Source organism: Phalacrocorax carbo, chromosome 29 (assembly GCF_963921805.1).
Source record: "Phalacrocorax carbo chromosome 29, bPhaCar2.1, whole genome shotgun sequence".
Taxonomy (NCBI): Eukaryota; Metazoa; Chordata; class Aves; order Suliformes; family Phalacrocoracidae; genus Phalacrocorax; species Phalacrocorax carbo.
Window position 1 is genome coordinate 12541 of NC_087541.1, and position 9988 is coordinate 22528.

Consider the following 9988-nt stretch of genomic DNA (forward strand, 5'->3'; position numbering starts at 1 on the left):
TGGTGCAACACATAATTGGGTGTGTGTGGTTACTTCTGGGTGTGTGTTCAGCACCTACAGGTGCGTGTGGTTGAGTTCTGGTAGTTGCTGTTATTTATCAACGTTATGTATGGGTGAGTGTTGTGTTCTGTGTTGTGGTTGCAGGGCTGCTTCTGGTGGGTAGTGATTGTTTTTTGTGGAGGTTTATTTTAGGTTTTGTCTTGTGGATTTTGGTTTTCAATGGTTATTTGGATTTGTTGTTGGTGTTTTTTTATTAGTGTGTGCCTGGTGGGTGGTTTCGGTTGTTTGGTTGTTGAGTGTTGTGTCAGGTGTTTATGTGTGATTCTGGTTGGGCGGGATTGGTTTTTTTATGTGGTCTACTGTCATCAGGAAAAAAAATTTAAAAATAATAAGCCTGGTGCAGCAGTAGGGAATGGCTTTTGGCTCTGGGAGTAAATTTTTTTATTTTCAATTATAACATTTAAGTTTTATTTTTTAATTTACTCAAAGAGCCAAAAGCCATTCCCTACTGCTGCTTTTTTTCCTTTAATTACCTCCCATAGAGCTTAAGGGCTACATAGAGCCCCGTGATTACATCCCACCCGCTGGAAATTACACCCCACCCACAAATAACACACAGGAGGCCTGAATAAAACAGTGAGACATGTGTTTTCATTTACTTTATTATTGTATGAGTAATGCTCCTTTATTATGCCTCCGGTTTTGGGAAACACCAGTAATAAAGCGTGCTTTTCCACCCGTCGCATTCCTCTAGGACCTCTCCACCTGCAATGTAACAGAGGCGTGATACGCACGACTCCTAACGGCCTTCGTTTCTGTTACTACACCACGTTTAGGTTTTCCCGTTCTAAGGATACGGTAACAAAGTGCCCTGCCTCCCCACACCTAACCGCCCTCGCTGCATGTAAACAACATATGTGTTTCCACAACTTACGACACCTACTACTGCAACATTCCTTTTCCTCCTCACACAACTACATTTACTCGGCCTGCCTCGCTCCTCTCCCTCCAATACCGGCTTCATCGCTACCCTTATGCGTCGAGTCATTCCTTACCTAGCTTCACAACAACACCTCTACGTGCTTGTACCCATCTCTACATCCACGCTTCAATCTCATCCTTGCTCTGAGGCCGAGCGATAGCGCTTAGGCCCGTGCAGTTATTTGCTGTTACTAATACAATCGCCGTACTGGACAGCATCTCCTACGCTTAAACCCCTTTTTCCTCCTGGATAAATCCCTTTCTACTGTTTGTTCGTCTACTGAGCGGTACCTGTCTCCTCTCATTGCCGTAATTCACTTCTCCTGCAAGGATAACATTACCTCCCTAGGTCCGATACTTCCCATCCCTACTAATTGGGTCGCCTCTTACTCAATAGTCCTCTAATTATACTAGAACTGTAACTCCTTTAGGCTCCTAGCAAGCGCTTACCACCTGAGCCTCACACTCTGTTACCTTAGGCACAAAGCTCGCTCTCCTTATGTAGTCCGCTTACTGCTCTGCTAATATAACTTCTCCTCTTCCAAACCACACTGCCTCCGTGATGCGTACTACCGATCGTCTGACAGCACGCCTCCTCGCATCTCTGCGGACCTTAGACTTCAACGTCCCCATGACAGACAAACCGGCATCCTTATAGCATACGCTAACCGCACCAAAGGTACTTCCCTACGCCCTAGGCGTACGCAATGACCGTAAACCCGCATCGTTCTCAAGCTGCCCCGCCTAAACAATGGCCACCTACTCCAACTCCCCATACCCAAAACCCACTGTATGCAACTTCATCCACACCGGGCCAGACCTATCATATCCTACATCCCAACATCACCCCGTCAATGCCATATACCCAGACAGCACACAAAACCCTATGCCTAGCGGGACAGCCGCCCAAACGTGCCTATTACACATTGCCTGACACACTGGCTGTAGAATGCCTATAAACACTTCAGGAAACCAGCACCGGCCATGGAAGACAAAACCCAGATTCAGAAATCCCCCATCTCTAAGCCTCTTCAAAGACTGCATCTCAGCCCAACAAGAACATCTCCAACAACACCCCACACCACCAAACAGCAGACCTCTACTGACACACACATTCAACCCAGCAACCTCACAAAGGTTTCCAACAGACCGCTCATCCGCCCGCCGTGTCTATCGCTCCTTCCTCTCCACCGAGCCAGTCTGCCATCTGTCACCCTGCTCCTCCGGCGCTCCCTGGGAACTCCGCTCCCAGGCGCCTCGAAAAATTGCCCTGCCTGCCAAAACCCCGTCCCAGAGCCTGACCTCTGCCCAAACATTGGCAATGAACGTCGCCTCGCAGAGCGGCCGGGACTGGGGAAAAAAAACCCCAGCCGGGGGAGAAAAAAAATCCCCCAGCTGGGGTTTTTTTATTCTAATTTTATTTTTGATCCTGTGGAAAAAATTTGCTGTTAGCTACCACCACCAAACCCAACCCTCAAAACACCGTGAACACCCCACGCCGCACAACCCTATCAAAGGAGGTAGATGCAAAGGACTGCCACATACCAGGGACGCATGTAGTCCCATGCCTACATTCACCCACACAACCCAGGGCCTCAAAAAAGGGCCCTGCCTGCAAAAACCCCGTACCGCCAAGCCTCACAACGCTACCGAAGCATGCATTCAACCCGGCAACCTCACAAAGGTTTCCAACAGACCGCTCATCCGCCCACCATGTCTATCGCTCCTTCCTCTCCACCGAGCCGGTCCGCCACCTGTCACCCTGCTCCTCCGGCGCTCCCTGGGAACTCCGCTCCCAGGCGCCTCGAAAAATTGCCCTGCCTGCCAAAACCCCGTCCCAGAGCCTGACCTCTGCCCAAACATTGGCGATGAACGTCGCCTCGCAGAGCGGCCGGGACTGGGGAAAAAAAACCCCAGCCGGGGGAGAAAAAAAAAAATCCCCCAGCTGGGGTTTTTTTATTCTAATTTTTTTTTAATCCTGTGGAAAAAGTTTGCTGTTAGTTACCACCACCAAACCCAACCCTCAAAACACCGTGAACACCCCACACTGCACAACGTTATCAAAGACGGTTTATACAAAATATATGTCGCTACCCGTGTCCCTGGTTTATTTCAAACTACATTCACCCATAGAACACAGGCAGCCAATATTGACTTCTGCATTCACTCAACCTCACTACGCAAGGATGCGCGAATGTACATCCAACGATACCACACCGGCTCTAATCGATCGCACGCAGCAACGATGTACACAGGCGGATACTTCCACCACACCGCAGTGGTAGATTAACTATGGACATTCGCTCACCTACAACAGGCAAACAGGGTACAACAAGCACTACATATGTGCAACCGTACAAGACAGCGGAGGTAAGTGCCTAGGTACACACACTCAGCCACACGAGTCACACAGGACAGCTATACAGATACACAACAATAAAGAACTGCACAATAGAAACTACATAGATATGTTCCAACAAACAAGAGCTGGAGGCATCTGTGCAGGCATATACATACACCAATACAACGGTACGTGCATTCAACCGTACAAGTGTCGGAGGAAATTTAGTAGCGTGCAGTCACCCAAAGATGATGGTTACCAAAGGGAGGAACATATATTCCTTCACCTAAAAAAAACCCCAAAACAATCCACACTCGATAGCGTTGTCACCACCACATCGCTCCACAAGGACCTACCCCGCAACATCCCCCACCTCACATGCACCTGGCTTCTCCTCTCACCTGCTCCTTACCCGTGCTGGACTTGGACGGTCACCATCCTTTGCGGCCCCTAGAGATAAAAGCACATAGAGTTGCCATTGCAATTCCTAAAAAAATCACCAGCTCCACACCCCTCTTCGCTGCAACCCAATTCACCTCAAACGCTCCTGTGCCACCTTGCCCTGACTCGACACCCCCGGGCAGGGCGGCTCCAAGCCAAGACACCACAACCACAGACGAACCCTACACAGAACGCCAACAACAACATGCCTCAAAAAACAAGCCGACTCACTCGGCGACACCGACGACGCACGTACAGAAAACCTCCATCTGGGAAGAGCACGCGCAGAACCCTAGCGTGCTCCTAGCGCCACGCCAGAAAACGACGACACCTTCGTGGGCGGGGACAAGCGCTTCCTCTCAAAACTAACGAGATGGATGCGCATGCAGTCCGCCTTCAAGACCTCAGCCCCTGAAGATGCAAGGAAGAAGTGCCAGTCCCTAAAAGCGACAGCTAGCGAGCAGAGCCGCTCACGCAGCCGGGAATGGCGCGGCACAAGACCGCCGGCCAGAACCACCCGAGACGCCAAAACGATCCACGCCGGAAGCTTGCGACGCCAAAAGAGAAGCGCCCGATGGGCGCCGAGCCCACAACTAGGGCCTCGCCGGGCCCTAGTAACGCTGCCGAGGCACCCGCCTCGATCCTACGGAACAAAGAACAACCGAGACCCGAGGAAGGGCAAACGCACCCAACACCAAACACACAGACGCGCTACACAACGACACGCACAGCCTGGAACCGCCCTGCCCGGGGCACGCTGCAGTCATATTGCAGAGGAACCCGCTCCGTTCCCCTGCTCAAAGGGGACCGCTTCCTAGACAACCCTCTCCCCTACGCTCTCTTTAAAACCCCTTCCTGCCACAGCCAACCGTGCCCCCCTCGCTCCCCCAACCCCTTCCCCAGCACCGTTGCCTCAACTTAGCTTTCAAGGGGCCGAGAGTCTCAGTCCACCCATCCTTCAGAAGAACAAGCGCACGTCACTCCTCCAGTCACCAGCTGCCTCTTCGTCATCTGAAAAATAAAAACAATCACAAGCCCCACACAACAGCCCTGTCAGTCAGCATCCCATCACTCTACAAAGACCTAGGCCGCTGCATCCGTCTACCTCAGATGCGCCCAGCTGCTCCGCTCACTTGCTCTGTAGCCTTGCCCGACTCACACTGTTGTCCTCCCTTGTGGCTCCTAGGGATACCGGGAGATCATGTTACCACTGCACTTCCAAAGGAAGATCTCCCCAGCCCCACGCCCCTCCTCCCTGCAACCCAGCTCACCTCAAACGCGCATCCAGTCCCAAGGGCAGCCGCACGCAATCTAAACAACCAAACAGAAACGCTTCGACCCGCTTGCCACGCAACACCTTGGTACGGAACCGCCGCCCTGACCGCAATCGCCTCACCTTCTCGGACCTCTCGTCGCCGTGCGTCGCCTCCCCTCTGAAGGCTGATTGAGGCACCTGCAAAAATCCAAGCAGAAAGGCACCTGCTGAGAGGCTGCAGAACTGTCAAGCTACCCACACCAATCCCCGTTTAAGACTCGCACCTTTTCCACACCAGCTCACCTACCTGGACGCCATCAGATCCAACTTCCATGTTCAAGCTTGACCACCACCTGCAAGACCCAAACATGGGTTGTTCATGACACTAACTGCAAAGCCCCAGAGAGACACATCGCTACTTCAGCGCGCCTAACATTGCTCACCCCGTGCAGTTCCCCTCCGGTGCCCGGATCCCGCTTGGCCCACCACATGCACCCTCCAATATTATTGCCATATTGCACTCACAGAGCCATCAGTCACCATTTCCCTCTACATACACCACGCACCAACTCACCTGCTTACAGCGCTATCCTCGGCCCTCCTCCGTCGCCCTGCACGACTCCTCCCTCGGCATCTGCAAAAATACCAAACAAGTCCCCTCAATGAACAGCAATAGCTTAGCCATTCCACAGGCCTTGTTCCCAGGCAGCAAGCCCATCGAGAGCCCAGCTAGGCTGCTCTGCCATCTAAACACCGTAAACCAAGCATTACGCCCGACCCACATCCAAGCCGGAACGCCCTTGAGATGCTCTCTGCTCCGCTGAAGCAGGAGCTCCCTCTCCCAGACAGCTACCGTCATCCCCTGGGAGGCCACAAAACACCGTGGGAATTCTTTTCCTCACCCACTGACAACGGCCGCTCGATCTAAGAGGGCCACACATCTTTTCCCCCAAAGCAGCAAGGCACTTTGACACATAAGCCATAGACTCTCATCGCTCCCGTGCCACCTTGCCCTGACTCGACACCCCCGGGCAGGGTGGCTCCAAGCCAAGACACCACAACCACAGACGAACCCTACACGGAACACCAACGCCAACACGCCTCAAAAAACAAGCCAAGTCACTCGGCGAGACCGACGACACACGTACAGAAAACCTCCATCTGGGAAGAGCACGCGCAGAACCCTAGCGTGCTCCTAGTGCCACGCCAGAAAGCGACGAGACCTTCGTGGGCGGGGACAAGCGCTTCCTCTCAAAACTGGCGAGATGGATGCGCAAGCAGCCCGCCTTCAAGACCTCAGCCCCTGAAGACGCAAGGAAGAAGTGCCAGTCCCTAAAAGCGACAGCTAGCGAGCAGAGCTGCTCACGCGGCCGGGAACGGCGCGGCACAAGACCACCGGCCAGAACCACCCGAGACACCAAAACGATCCACGCCGGAAGCTTGCAACACCAAAAGAGAAGCGCCCGATGGGCGCCGTGCCCACGACTAGGGCCTCGCCGGGCCCTAGTAACGCTGCCGAGGCACCCGCCTCGATCCTACGGAACAAAGAACAACCGAGACCCGAGGAAGGGCAAACGCACCCAACACCAAACACACAGACGCGCTACACAACGACACGCACAGCCTGGAACCGCCCTGCCCGGGGCACGCTGCCATCATATTTCAGAGGAACCCGCTCCATTCCCCTGCTCAAAGGGGACCGCTTCCTAGACAACCCTCTCCCCTACGCTCTCTTTAAAACCCCTTCCTGCCACAGCCAACCGTGCCGCCCTCGCTCCCCCAACCCCTTCCCCAGCACCGTTGCCTCAACTTAGCTTTCGAGGGGCCAAGAGTCTCCCTCTTCGCTTCCTTCTGAAGGACAAGCACACGTCACTCCTCCAGTCACCAGCTGCCTCTTCGTCATCTGAAAAATAAAAACAATCACAAGCCCCACACAACAGCCCTGTCAGTCAGCATCCCATCACTCTACAAAGACCTAGGCCGCTGCATCCGTCTACCTCAGATGCGCCCAGCTGCTCCGCTCACTTGCTCTGTAGCCTTGCCCGACTCACACTGTTGTCCTCCCTTGTGGCTCCTAGGGATACCGGGAGATCATGTTACCACTGCACTTCCAAAGGAAGATCTCCCCAGCCCCACGCCCCTCCTCCCTGCAACCCAGCTCACCTCAAACGCGCATCCAGTCCCAAGGGCAGCCGCACGCAATCTAAACAACCAAACAGAAACGCTTCAACCCGCTTGCCACGCAACACCTTGGTACGGAACCGCCGCCCTGACCGCAATCGCCTCACCTTCTCGGACCTCTCGTCGCCGTGCGTCGTCTCCCCTCTGAAGGCTGATTGAGGCACCTGCAAAAATCCAAGCAGAAAGGCACCTGCTGAGAGGCTGCAGAACTGTCAAGCTACCCACACCAATCCCCGTTTAAGACTCGCACCTTTTCCTCACCAGCTCACCTACCTGGACGCCATCAGTTCCAACTGCCACGTTCAAGCTTGACCACCACCTGCAAGACCCAAACATGGGTTGTTCATGACTAACTGCAAAGCCCCAGAGAGACACATCGCTACTTCAGCGCGCCTAACATTGCTCACCCCGTGCAGTTCCCCTCCGGTGCCCGGATCCCGCTTGGCCCACCACATGCACCCTCCAATATTATTGCCATATTGCACTCACAGAGCCATCAGTCACCATTTCCCTCTACATACACCACGCACCAACTCACCTGCTTACAGCGCTATCCTCGGCCCTCCTCCGTCGCCCTGCACGACTCCTCCCTCGGCATCTGCAAAAATACCAAACAAGTCCCCTCAATGAACAGCAATAGCTTAGCCATTCCACAGGCCTTGTTACCAGGGAGCAAACCCATCGAGAGCCCAGCTAGGCTGCTCTGCCATCTAAACACCGTAAACCAAGCATTACGCCCGACCCACATCCAAGCCGGAATGCCCCTGAGATGCTCTCTGCTCCGCTGAAGCAGGAGCTCCCTCTCCCAGACAGCTACCGTCATCCCCTGGGAGGCCACAAAACACCGTGGGAATTCTTTTTCTCACCCACTGACAACGGCCGCTCGATCTAAGAGGGCCACACATCTTTTCCCCCAAAGCAGCAAGGCACTTTGACACATAAGCCATAGACTCTCATCGCTCCCGTGCCACCTTGCCCTGACTCGACACCCGCGGGCAGGGCGGCTCCAAGCCAAGACACCACAACCACAGACGAACCCTACACGGAACACCAACAACAACACGCCTCAAAAAACAAGCCGACTCACTCGGCGACACCGACGACGCACGTACAGAAAACCTCCATCTGGGAAGAGCACGCGCAGAACCCTAGCGTGCTCCTAGCGCCACGCCAGAAAACGACGACACCTTCGTGGGCGGGGACAAGCGCTTCCTCTCAAAACTGGCGAGATGGATGCGCAAGCAGCCCGCCTTCAAGACCTCAGCCCCTGAAGATGCAAGGAAGAAGCGCCACTCCCTAAAAGCGACAGCTAGCGAGCAGAGCTGCTCACGCAGCCGGGAACGGCGCGGCACAAGACCACCGGCCAGAACCACCCGAGACGCCAAAACGATCCACGCCGGAAGCTTGCGACGCCAAAAGAGAAGCGCCCGATGGGCGCCGTGCCCACAACTAGGGCCTCGCCGGGCCCTAGTAACGCTGCCGAGGCACCCGCCTCGATCCTACGGAACAAAGAACAACCGAGACCCGAGGAAGGGCAAACGCACCCAACACCAAACACACAGACGCGCTACACAACGACACGCACAGCCTGGAACCGCCCTGCCCGGGGCACGCTGCCGTCATATTTCAGAGGAACCCGCTCCGTTCCCCTGCTCAAAGGGGACCGCTTCCTAGACAACCCTCTCCCCTACGCTCTCTTTAAAACCCCTTCCTGCCACAGCCAACCGTGCCGCCCTCGCTCCCCCAACCCCTTCCCCAGCACCGTTGCCTCAACTTAGCTTTCGAGGGGCCAAGAGTCTCCCTCTTCGCTTCCTTCTGAAGGACAAGCACACGTCACTCCTCCAGTCACCAGCTGCCTCTTCGTCATCTGAAAAATAAAAACAATCACAAGCCCCACACAACAGCCCTGTCAGTCAGCATCCCATCACTCTACAAAGACCTAGGCCGCTGCATCCGTCTACCTCAGATGCGCCCAGCTGCTCCGCTCACTTGCTCTGTAGCCTTGCCCGACTCACACTGTTGTCCTCCCTTGTGGCTCCTAGGGATACCGGGAGATCATGTTACCACTGCACTTCCAAAGGAAGATCTCCCCAGCCCCACGCCCCTCCTCCCTGCAACCCAGCTCACCTCAAACGCGCATCCAGTCCCAAGGGCAGCCGCACGCAATCTAAACAACCAAACAGAAACGCTTCGACCCGCTTGCCACGCAACACCTTGGTACGGAACCGCCACCCTGACCGCAATCGCCTCACCTTCTCGGACCTCTCATCGCCATGCGTCGTCTCCCCTCTGAAGGCTGATTGAGGCACCTGCAAAAATCCAAGCAGAAAGGCACCTGCTGAGAGGCTGCAGAACTGTCAAGCTACCCACACCAATCCCCGTTTAAGACTCGCACCTTTTCCTCACCAGCTCACCTACCTGGACGCCATCAGTTCCAACTGCCACGTTCAAGCTTGACCACCACCTGCAAGACCCAAACATGGGTTGTTCATGACTAACTGCAAAGCCCCAGAGAGACACATCGCTACTTCAGCGCGCCTAACATTGCTCACCCCGTGCAGTTCCCCTCCGGTGCCCGGATCCCGCTTGGCCCACCACATGCACCCTCCAATATTATTGCCATATTGCACTCACAGAGCCATCAGTCACCATTTCCCTCTACATACACCACGCACCAACTCACCTGCTTACAGCGCTATCCTCGGCCCTCCTCCGTCGCCCTGCACGACTCCTCCCTCGGCATCTGCAAAAATACCAAACAAGTCCCCTCAATGAACAGCAATAGCTTA

The 9988-nt window shown here is 54.7% G+C and overlaps 1 long non-coding RNA gene across 1 annotated transcript; it reads right to left on the reverse strand.

The window, feature by feature from the left end:
- Positions 1 to 7306: 7306 nt before the first annotated feature.
- Positions 7307 to 7781, reverse strand: LOC135318259 (uncharacterized). The gene is made up of 3 exons (XR_010376573.1): positions 7738 to 7781; positions 7473 to 7518; positions 7307 to 7363 (listed from the first exon to the last, which is right to left on the reverse strand). It is a non-coding gene; the product is annotated as an uncharacterized LOC135318259 (long non-coding RNA).
- Between the last annotated feature and the right edge of the window lie 2207 nt (positions 7782 to 9988).